This window comes from Panicum virgatum, chromosome 6N, assembly GCF_016808335.1.
Source record: "Panicum virgatum strain AP13 chromosome 6N, P.virgatum_v5, whole genome shotgun sequence".
Taxonomy (NCBI): domain Eukaryota; kingdom Viridiplantae; phylum Streptophyta; class Magnoliopsida; order Poales; family Poaceae; genus Panicum; species Panicum virgatum.
In genome coordinates this window covers 37,781,704-37,793,920 of record NC_053150.1, presented here as the reverse complement: position 1 = coordinate 37,793,920, position 12,217 = coordinate 37,781,704, and positions in this window count along the sequence as shown.

Here is a 12,217-nt window from a genome sequence, read left to right as displayed (position 1 = left end):
AATCCAGAAAAAAGAGAGGGGTGAGAAGAAGGGAAGCGGCGAAGCTCTGCCGAATTCTGCACTTGTGATCTACCGGTAACTTTCGTATAAATTCGTTGATATTGTATAACAATTTAATTTAATTAGCAGATTAGCTGAATTAGATTTGGTGCTTTAGAATACTGGTTTAGTATTACAATTTGAGTACTATTACAGACTTTTTCAAATAAAATAATTATACATTAGAATAGAATTATGATAGTACCTTATTGATATTGCAGTATAAGACAATAGAATTATAACAGTACCTATATTTTCACGCATCGATTTGGTATACGATATGTGCATTGCTTAAATTATGGTTTGTTATTTGGCGCACCACACTATAGCGCCAATGTCTTCGTCAGGATCAACCTACATTCCGTGGAGCAAGTGTAAAGCCACCGTACCCAAAGGAATTAATGTGCCAATGTGCTTCTGCGGTTCGTTATGCAAGTTCATGCAATCTGAGGTTTTAGGAGATGACTACGGCATGAGGTTCTTTATGTGTGAGAACTACGAATATGATCCACCTAAGCGATATGGCAAAGACCGGGCCAAGGTAGCAGGATAACATACGCTATTTTTCTATATGACCTAACATTGAATTATGATTCTAACTTGTGTTGGACAAAGTCTCCTCCGCCTCTTTGTGATTTTATGCAGTGGTTCGACACCGTGCAGTTGCAGCAGGCAAAGGACATTGTGGAACAAAAAGCAAGATGGGCTGCAGAACGTTGGCGCCGAATGAAGCACGAGGAGCAGCAAGAGGAGAAGCGCAACAAAGAGCAAGAAGAGATCCGCAAGAGGATGGAGGAGGTGGATCGTAAGGCGGCGGCCGAACGTGAAGCTGACAGGGAGAGAAAGCGAGAGAGGGCACGCCGTGCGAAGGAAGCCGGGCCCGAAGCAATTAGGAATGGCAAATATCCTAGGTGCACTCAGTAGAGTAGTACCATGTAATTCCGGCATTTTACATTCCATAAGGCATGGTAGGTTTAGATGCATCAAGAAATTATCTTGTCGCGTGCACATGCCACTGCAATTAGTTATTTATGTTTTAAGTTAAGAGCTTAACTCTGTGTGTTGTAGCCTTTACCATTAATTTGCAGTTGTAGCCGGGAGTCTATGAAATCTTTGAACTTTTCCTTAATATTTTCGGAGCTTTTCATGTCACTAGAATATAAAAAACACACATTAATATAACGATAAGAATTAAGAACTAAGAAATACATCAGGGTCTGCTGCTAAAAAGCTCAGCACGGCGATCACAGGTTTCCCAAATGTCGCATTGTTTGCCTAGACATACGTGACAAAAGACGACAACCTAATAGCAGTGCTCTTCCAACATTTCAAAAAGATGTGACAACACGGCAACCACACCAGCTCACCTTCAAAGCATTCTCTCTGGCGAGGACGACGGACCTGTCATTCTACAGCGAAGGTCTGTGGCGTGTAGTGGGGAAGGCGGCATCTAGGCGCGATCGACCGAGCGGCAGTAATGCAGTGCTGTGAGTCTGCATGCACAGAGATGCATCGAGTAGTGAAATTATGACGATTAGGCCGGTGCCCTGCAGTGTTCCGGGCGATGGGATATGTCGGGGCAGTGCAATAATCACGAGTGAGCGCTGTAGAGCGTGCAAGTGCTGAAGTCATGAGCAGTGAGACGTCGTGTCGTTGTTTAAAGTGGGAGGAGTGAGTGGTGTTGAGCGTGCGAGGGTACAAATCAAGAGCAACGAGAGGTCGTGTCCGTGTTTAAAGTGGTACGAGTGAGCGCTGTGGAGCGTGCGAATACTATAGGCTTTTCATGTTCATTTACACTCCACACTCCGGTTATCAGACCTTTGTGCGCCTATAAATACTCACCAGTTTGTGAACTCCCAGCACCACTCAAACACCAAAGCTTATTGTATACCCAATGTCTGGAGGTGGGTCTAGCGGGAAGAATTACTATGGTTTTGGGAAAGGAAAAGGGGGAAGAAAGGGAGACCCCATAATATGGGAGGGGCCTCTTGGACCTGATTCCTTTCCGGAACCAGTGTTTGAGTTTCCGCCACAGCACAAGAGTGAATTTACCAATGAAACTCCTCTTCGACAATACGATAACCGTAGAGAACCGTGGCCAAAATGCAGACATGGTGACGACTGCTTAGTGCAGATGTGCACCGACGGGATGGATGGCGGTCGGCGTTTCTTTAAATGTCCACACACATGGGTAATACTTGGTTGTTTCATTTCTTTATCTTCAATGAGACACCTTACCTGGAATTTGTTTTGCAGTCTTCCGATGCTCCAGAAAACTGTGGTTTTACTAGGTGGGTAGATCCTGCACCAATTGATTCTGTTCAGGAGTTCATCGAGTACCTCCAGATAAAGATCTTTGATCTGGAATGTAAGGTGAACCATTATGAGGAAGTGAGCGAGGGTAACAAAGACGACGAAGTTGATGATACCAGCAATGCAGCCGGTTCACAGGATGAACCATGCACTATTCCTTACTGCAACTGCCCTTGTCACAAGAAGAAGGGCCATGCGCCTCCGGCACCACCGCCTGCACCACCTGCAATGGGTGGATACTGCAGAGAAGGCTCAACGCAGTTTGCTACGTGGGGGTACGGCTACTAGGACTACCCTAGTGCTAGTGACATGCTGCATCATTGTGTTTATTCTGTTTTTTTTAAATTACCTAAGGCATGTTAGGTTAGTTCGGAATCTGTTTACCGTAGTTTGCAACGGGTTCTGACATGCCACTGCATGTGTGATGTGTGTTTCATTATCGTTGTATTATGATGTAAAATTTGGTGGTTCACATTATTACTTCTCGTCACCCCTCTCTTTTTTTTCTGAATTTTTAGTCTCAAATGACAAAGGGAATGGCGGCGAATGGTGGCCAGGGTTTAAGCAATAACGGAAGCAGCAGCAATTAGTGGATTCATGTTGAGTTCCTCGTGTCAAAAAAAAAGAGAAATGGTTAAGGATAAAATCAACCAAGAAATTATTACTTCGAACTTCTAAGCTCTATTGGTAGAAGTAACTAATAAGTACAAATAAATGATAATCGAAATCGTCCGAATTGCTTCGAGATCTCGTTTTTAGTTTCTAATCATTATAGGTTTGTGAAATCTGCATCTACCAGACATCCGCGCTGACAAAAAAGTTTATAGTTCGAAATCACATGAAAAGTAGTTTATCTAGTGTCATCCTTTAGAGGCCACATCGCCCACCAAAATTGACATCCGACACCTTCCGTAAATTTCATGATAATTCGAACTCGATTTCCAAATCCTTCTGCAAATATATCACAATAAATCTTCGGACGCTGGAGGAATTTTATAAAATTCAATAGGCTTTGTTAGCTAGGCAAACACAGGACCCTGTCGCCCCCCCCAACGGGCGACAGGGGCCTGTCGCCCGTTGGGGGGGCGACAGGCCCCCCTCTTTTTTTTTCTCCAGGGACTTCGTTGCAAATTTGAAGAAAAAAAATTACATTTGAGCCCTGTCGCCCCCCCATAGGGCGACCGGGGTATATTTTTGAAATTTTCCAAAACCGACATATATTTTTGAAATTTTAATTTTTTTTAAATATAAAAAAGAAAAAACCGCGTGAAAGCGCAGGCCAGCCTCGGAGTTCACGGCCCAGTTGCAGGCTTTGCCCTTTTCAGACATTTTAATTTTTATATTATTCATTTTTGTTTTTTCAAAAATATATACCTCAATATATTTTTTTCGGATCCGGAATAAATATACCGCCAGATGAACCGGCGGTAGGTGCACTGTAGCAACTTTACCGTAGGTTCATCCGGAGGTAGGAGTGTTGTAGCGATTTCCGACAGCACTGCAACATCTTACTGCAGTTCAAATGGCGATACTGTAGCAACTTACTGTAGCATATTATAAAAAATATACCTAATTCATATGAACTCGAATGGAGATAAAATTTGCAGTTCCAATTTTTTTTCATTTGGAATCATCTTGACACGATGATTCCAAATAAGAGGAGAAAATTAATGGAAAATGGCAGATCAAGGTATGACATAATGCTCCGAATCTAAAGAGTTCAGAGGTACCCTAGATCATGGTTATTTAGTATATATTTAGAGTAAATTCCCTCCGTGCCATCAAAATTTTGATGTCTTCACTCAATGCCATAGAAATTTTCGAGTTCCCCATAGTGCCATCAAATCTACGAATTATCCCCTCAGTGTCACATCTGTTAAGTAGCACTTAAATGGCTGTTGGCGCTCCTTAATTACTCCTTTTATCCCTTGTTTATCCTTGATAATGACATGAATTTAATATCAAAAGCACTAACCGTCCTAACCCCGGCCTAATTATTGGTCATTTTCACACTTGCACATATATTTTGGAGGAACTTCGTTTTTGCAGGTTTTTGGCCTATTTTGGAGCATGAAATGACGAGGCCCGTGATCGAGCGCTAACACGGAGAAAGACGAAGGCCAAAACCCAAAGGAAGGACCAAAGCTCATGTTGATTCGAAGCCCATTCATGCACATCCATCCTCCAAGAGAGCCCAAAGGACGAAGCCCATGAAGATGAGATCAAGATACTTCGGGATTAAGCAAAGCAAATGAAGATTTAAGGAAGGATTCTCTATCCTATCCTTTCCTCGAAGATATCTCCAAGATAACGACGTCCAAAGGGGTGCAATCGTGAAGGACATAAACTCTAGAAGATGCGAGGAGTCTACACGCGAAAGATGAGACCGAGGCGGGCCCGAAAGGGGGTAGGCCGGCCGGCCTAGGCCCATGAGCCGGCCGGCCTAGCCCGTTTCCGAGGCGGTTAGGCCTCCCCTTCGACCGGTGGCTTCCTCGGCTTATAAATAGCTCGCACCTTATTCAACTTAGGGCATCCATCCACCCAGAACTTAACGAAAACCTAGGGCCCAGACTGGAGGGAGACGACGGCCGCCGCAAGTCTTCGAAGTTGTCTAGGAAATGGCTTAGGCCGCCCCTAGCCGCCATGGCCTCCCTGCATGGTTGTGCCATGGTGGAGTTCATGAGCTAGTTGGAGTCGTCAATGGTATGTACTCGGTGGTGACGATCCAAACGAATCTATTGTGTGAGTAATGATAATCATGTCTTCCGAATCTTTTAGCGACCATGTTCTCTCTTTCGATTTCGTTCTTTTGTTTGGATTTGCTTCATCCTAGATCTATTATCGAGATAGATCGCTTAGCATGATCTTGTAGTCATGGTGGCTAGAGGTTCTTGGCGGAACTACCAAAGGGGGTTCGACTTGCTTCAGGGTGCTTTCGTCCAAAGGGGGGCGTCGTGACAGGGCGTTGCTTTAAATAGATGGGGTATCGAAGGATCGGATTGGAGATTTTGGGTTTAACGATGTCATTGATTGAGATGCATGATTTATTTGCTCGTTAGCTTGAACTACAACTAGATGACAATAGGCCTAGTCATGTCTTTGGTTTTGCTATGGTTACGCCTATGTTCATGGATGAGATCAACCTTTACACAACACTCATATCTATTAAAGGTTACTCTATATGTGCAATTCATGCTTCATGTTAGGATAGATCCGTTAGATTAGATGGAAAACCTTATCCACAGATTGATAAACCTTGGGGGAATACTCTAAGGGAAAAGCTACCACGATCCGTGCGCTTGCGGTACGTAAATTGGGGCGTTAAGCAGCGTCAACAAGCTTTTCTGGCGCCATTGCCGGGGATCGGCAACTCGAACCCTAGGGCGATCTATCTAGTTTTTTGGACTCACCCTAATTTTTATTATTGCATATACCCTTGTTTTCTTGTTTGTGTCCTTGAAAGCAGGTGGAAAAAGCTAGACACCAAACTTGGACTTTGAGAAGTCCATAATCCACTTCAACAAATTTCAACAATCGCAACAAGATGATCGAGGAGCCTCGACATAGAACATCGACAACGTCCACATGACGGCAACAACATCAAGATTCGCTCTTTAGTGGTAGGTGCTAACTTTTGTTAGTGGCCCAGCATTCACTATCGAGTCCCCACTTCCCATAGAAAAAGATGATAAATAAGGTACGCCGCCGTGTCAATTAATTTTAAAGACTAATGTTTTTGGAAAGAATTGTTTGTTCAAGCAATAGGTATGAAGCATGCCCGCGAAGAAAATCGTGCGATCATCATCATCTATGAAGTGTTACTGTTGTGATGAATCTTTCATCCAAGATCAGAGAAGTACCATGAGAAAATAATAGATTATTTTGAAGATCCATCAAGTCTTCTTTCCAACAGATCAAGAACCGTCAACTTTGGAGATCGGTGTGAAGAGTTATGGTAAAATCTTTCAATGCTGCGCGTTCTGAAATCCCTCTGGACAGATTGCAGCGCCGTAATAAAACAAGAATAACTTCTTTATCCGGAGTCCAATTGGGGCGAATAACCACTTGTTGGAAAGATAATTTGATGCACCTTGCAATGGAGCAGAAGTTTGGTACATGTTCTACACTGGATGAAGGGGAATTCAACGAGGACAGAGGCAGTAGCAACCGACGAAGAAGGTGATGACGATGTCAAAGGATGATTGGAAGGCTGTGTACGCAAAAGATGATGATTTGAAGTTGAACAAAACTGGAGGCAACAAGATTAGAAGAACCACAACACCACCTATCTTCTCCAGTGGGATGCTCAATATACTTCTAATCGAGTGATGCTATCAAGGAAGGAAACCGTTTGGATCATCAACATGAAGCACATGAGCATCTTCCAATCCCGACACCTTGGGTAGAGCAAGAACAATGGAGAAGACACATCATTGAAGCCGTGATATTTGCTGGTAATCAATGGTGATGACCTTGAAGCCTAGGGACGCATGACACTACGTTCCAAAGACCACATGATCGAGATCATTGACATCTTCTGATGAATTCACAAGAAGATATTATTCTCATCAATGTCCAGCTCGACCTCAGAAGCAAATAGCAGCATATTTTTGGATATTCAAAAGCTCCATGAAGTTCCCATTCCAATGAATCAAGAACCAAGTCAATCGGAGATTCCTACAAGCGGGTATGACCAAAACATTGAAGGTTATGCACTCTGAAAATTTCTGGACAGCACGCAGCGCCAAAAGTGAAACGGGCATAACTCCCTCGTTTGGACTCCGTTTAAGATGAATGACTACTCATTGGAAAGGTAACTTCATAAACATTTCAATAGATCTATATTTTTGTATATGTTCTGTTGAGTATAAAGGAGAGATTCCATGAAGAAGAGGCAGGAGCAACACGATGAGAACAAGATAGAGAAGATGACGATGACAACAATGAATGTGAGCTTGGGCGATGCTTTCATCAAGCGTACATGATAAAATTTAGAGGCTTGGAGCAGAGGAAGAACCCCAATGACATTGGTAAATGAAGGCACAAGCGGTCGACCTTCGACAAACGAAGATGTTGCAAACAAACCACGATGGATTACAAGAACGCAACATTCAACACATGGAGATGTGAGAAGCAAACCACGACGGACCACGAAGAGTGCATCAAGATGACATCTTGCACAAAGCACCACAACTCCAATGAGTATGAGAAAGCTCCGAGGCTAAGGTTTACATTGAATTCTCAAGCTTTTATTGGTTTTGTTGATAATCTTTAAAAATCTCATGCTAGAACTAATAGTCGGAATGAAAGTTTAAATTCTATGCCTTGTTCTTTTCATGATGATAGGCTAGAGTTTCTTGAGAATGTTGATTTCATGCTTAAAGAACCTCTGCCTAATAATGAGCTCCGCGCTATGCAAGAAACACATGCTGCATTTAATTACACCGGGTTTTTCAACCGGTGCCTTAGGCTTCCATTGGTACCGGTTGGAAAGACCAACCGGTACCAAAGGGGCTGCCACGCTGACGCAAGGTGCAGTGTGGCAGCCCCTTTGGTATCGGTTGGCCTTTCCAACCGGTACCAATGAACTTTTCCTTTTTTTCTCAAATCCAGTTTTTTTGTTATATTTATTACTATTTATTCTTTTATAATTGTTAAACGCACTCGAGCTCTACAGTACTATACGTTCATTGGTCGTTCGTATTCGTTTTCAGAGAATATTTGAAACTAACTAAAAGTGAAATGCGAGCATATAATTAAGCTAATTAGATGAACTAATATATTTATAAATATACAAACATTAAGGCATCATGTTTAGAAATATTTACAAATGTACAAGTCATGTTTGTAGTCCAACTACTGGTCCCCTCAGGAGCTCGATGGAAGTCCTCTATAGATGTGACCGTCATGGTAGAACTCGCCTCTAGGATCCAAGATCTCATTCAAAATGAATCCGGCGAGCTGCTCACACACGGCGTTGATCCGATTAGTAGAGTAACATTTATCCCCCATTTGAGACATCTATAATTTAGGAAAAAACGATTAACATCATGTGCGTTAGTATAATTATGAAAATGTACTAGTGAACGGTTTGGATGTACTCTCATGTCCTCATCAGTAGTCTTCCCGCATGGAGTCATGATGTGCAAGTAGTCGCATACATAGTACCCACACCAATTAATTCATTGTTGTTGTCTCGCACACTTAAGGAGAAACAAATAAATTACTCAATTTAGAATAATTTGGGATTATATACTTAACTAGACAAATATTTATGAATCAACATACCGGATAATCCATGTTAACGTTCAGTTCGGGCCTCCAATGACCACGTCATTTGTTATTTTTCACAAATTTTTTCCAAACCCTGCGCTCAAAGTTAAGTTTGATATTCAAGAATTGTTATTAACAGAAAAAGGATTTGATTGTGCAAACTGAACTTACCTATTCAAGGGGTCTATGATATGTTGGATTGCGGACTTTGGATTTCTCATTGAGTCAAAGACTATAAAATTGCCGGTCTCTACGGAAAGTATGAGTAAAATCCAATGATAACTGCAGATATAGATAGGATATATACATACATGCATTAGACGACTTAGTATTTATTTAGTAATATAATAGTGGATTGAGTCGACCAAGGCTTACCCAAAGTTGTATGGTATGAATATATAGGATTTGTAATTTTGCCTAGTCAACGAATCGTACATGTTTTGGCACGTTTCCTTGTAATTTTCGTTGAGCACTTTCTGGTTGACTAGCAAAGGAGACATGAAGCCGATCTGATGGTGCCATCCATGTTTTCAGTTTTTTTGGATCTCCTGTCTAAATGATACAATAGAAATTTTATAATGCACACATATAATTATGTTCTTGTTAACAAAAAGTATAAATGTAGTGGTAAGTGATACTTACAAAACCCAGATGGTGATGATAGAGACATCGAGGGCTTGTCGATGGTAAATGTGATATAAAGTTTCGAAGTACACCCAGAAGTCATCCTCTCCGCGGAAGAAATTATGGTCACGATACTTGACTCCAAACATTTTCCCTTCATCATTCGACATTCGCAAGTACCATCTATGCAAATTGAGCATCTGCGTGCCTAGACTTTTCTCCTCTTCCTCAGTGACAAAAGGTTTTCCATGCTGGAATGGAGTAAGAGCGCGAGCGACAGGGATTTTTGCCTCCACTTGCCATGTTGCCTCCTCTAACGTTAATCCAGTTTCAGAAAGAAATATCGCGGCCTGTAGGTCCGCCTGGAGTTGTACATCCGTCGGGTTTAGGAGTGGCAACCCTGGCACCCGGAGGGGCTCGAGTTCTTTTTGTTGTGTGCCAAGCTGAGGAATGGTCTTGCCATATTTTTTCTTCACATTTCTCACCTTGTGTGCCTTTGTCAGAGTACGTTCATAGTCCGAGGGTAAGCTTTTCGGTGATGGTGGGTTGTCTAGGCTCGTGAGAAGCTTTTTCCCTAATTCTAGAGGTACCTTTTCCCTCGACGGGGGGACTTTAGGCTTCAACTGTTCTTTTATATATCGAGCAGTGTCCTCTTCCAACTCCTCAGCGATTTTCTCGTAGGTCAATTTTCTTTCGACTGTTTTATGCTTCTTCTTTGTGGGTCCAGCCGCTGGGAGGGATGCTGTCTTTTTCTTTCCTTTTTCTGGTGCAGGAGGAGTTGGAGTACTCGTGGCCCTTTGCGCCGGCGGAGACGGTGGTGAAGGAGCTGGTTGTGGGGATGGCGGTGAGGGAGACGTGCGATCGGTCTACACGGGAGCTGTTGTGCTTGCAGTATGTTTGATATCGGCCTTGCACCATAGAACGACCCCATGCAGCGCGTCTCCCAATGTCTTCTCTCCATCCCCTCCAACAAAGTCGAGCTCAAGATCCTCATTGCTTCCAACTATCTGCTCGACTGTGACGGAGGTGTAGCCAGGGGGTATCGGCCTTCCATGAATTATAGTAGAAGGATTTAGGGGCAGGGCTGACTCGTATGCGACATGAATGGATATATTCCTTGCTCGCACATGAAGCTCGCACGGTGTCGGCATGGTGACATCATCCACTGGATACATCTGGTCATCTACCGCTGTTGGCTCAATCTGGGGTTGCTGTTCCGCTTGTACGTCGGGCGCCGCCGTGGATGCACAGCTGCTGCGTCACTGAGAGGCCGGGCTTATCACAACATCCGGGTGCGACCCAGCAGTGCCCCTTTGGCTCAAAGCTAGCTGCACTGCCTCATTGACCCTGGCGTCCATCTGAGATTCGAAGGATGCAACCTTCCTGTTCATCTCTTCTTGTATGGCACGGAGTTTCCCTTCCTGTTCAGCTTTGCTCTTTCGGTGAGTCTTGTAAGAGGAATCTCCGGCCCAAGCAACTTTCCATGGGACCACGCCGATGCAGCGAGCTCATCTAGGGTGTTCCGGATTCTTTAATGCCCTTGTCAGCTCATCATTCTCCCTTGGAGGCTGGAATGTTCCTTATTGGGCCTCATCTTTTGCAGCGACTAGATCGCGGGACACTTCTTGCATATGCTCGGGCACGACCAAACTTCCATCCAACTGGTTTAGTGTCACGCCATTAGCAAATAACCACCACATGGATCTATCCGGCCAATCCCAAGTCATCGGCCTGATGCCTCTATCCATAAGGTCCTGCTCCATCTTCTGCCATTTTTTAACTGACTTCTTGTACCCGGCAGCCCCAAGGTGGTGGCTGTACTTCTTATTTGCTACATTCACCTTGGTCTATTTGGATTTTTCTTGGGCTTCCTCTGATAGTTTGTATTGTTTGAACTCCTCCCAGTATGGTTTAACCCGAGGAAGATCGTCCCAATTCGGCTCCTTATCCTTCTTGATGTAATTGATGTACAACTTCTTCTTGAAAGTTGCAAAGGCAAGCGCCATCTTTTTCAAGGCACATTTCTTCACAAGTTCTTGGTCAACTCCTTCAGGAAGAGTGAACATATCCTTGAATTCTGCCCATAGCATTTCCTTCTGATGTGCAGGCACGATGTGTTGATGTTCTTCGGGTTTGCTCATTTTCCATAGTCTTGTGGTGATCAGAATTCTTGCCCGAACAATAACCCCACATTGGTTGACAAATTTTGTGCTAGCAGCCTCTGGAGCACTTGGACAACCCTCTGTGTCCACTTCTGTGATGACCTGTCTTCCCTCCATTTTCTTGGTTGGTCGGCGTCTCCCTTTTGACTAGCTCAACGAAGTCGATGCGGAGGTCGACTAAATTACAGAAAAGATATGTTAATCGTAAAACTAATCTACCGAAGTCACCATGCATATAGTTTTAAGATTCGTACTGGAACATGCTGCTGTTGATTGGGCGGTGGCACAAAGTCATCATCTTCTTCATCGGCATCTCCAGACATATTCAGGAACGAATCAACTATCCGAGCATCTTCTTCAGCGATTGGCTGGGTGGTATTGGCCCTCGTATCTTCGTTTATTGTGTCCAACATGTATTGCCCGGTGGCCTCGTCATCACCGAAGGGGTCCATCCTTAACTGAAACCGTAAAAATGTGTTAGAGTATGTGTCCATCCTTAAATGAAGTAGGAGAATTCAATTCTTTGAACGAATATGCGTGTTTGAGAGAGAGAGAGAGAGTGTGTGTGTATGTTAGAGGGGCAGAGAAAGAGAGAGAGAGAGTTAGTGAGTGTGTGTGTGGGTGTGTGTGTGTGTTTGTGTGTTAGTGGGACAGAGAAAGAGAGAGAGAGTTAGTGTGTGTGTGAGTCAGTGTGTGTGTGAGTGAGTGTGTGTGTGTCGAGGGTCGATACTTTATATAAATGTGTTAGAGTGTGTTAGGGTGTGTTTGTGTGTGTGTTAGAGAGAGAGAGTGTGTGAGTGTGTGTG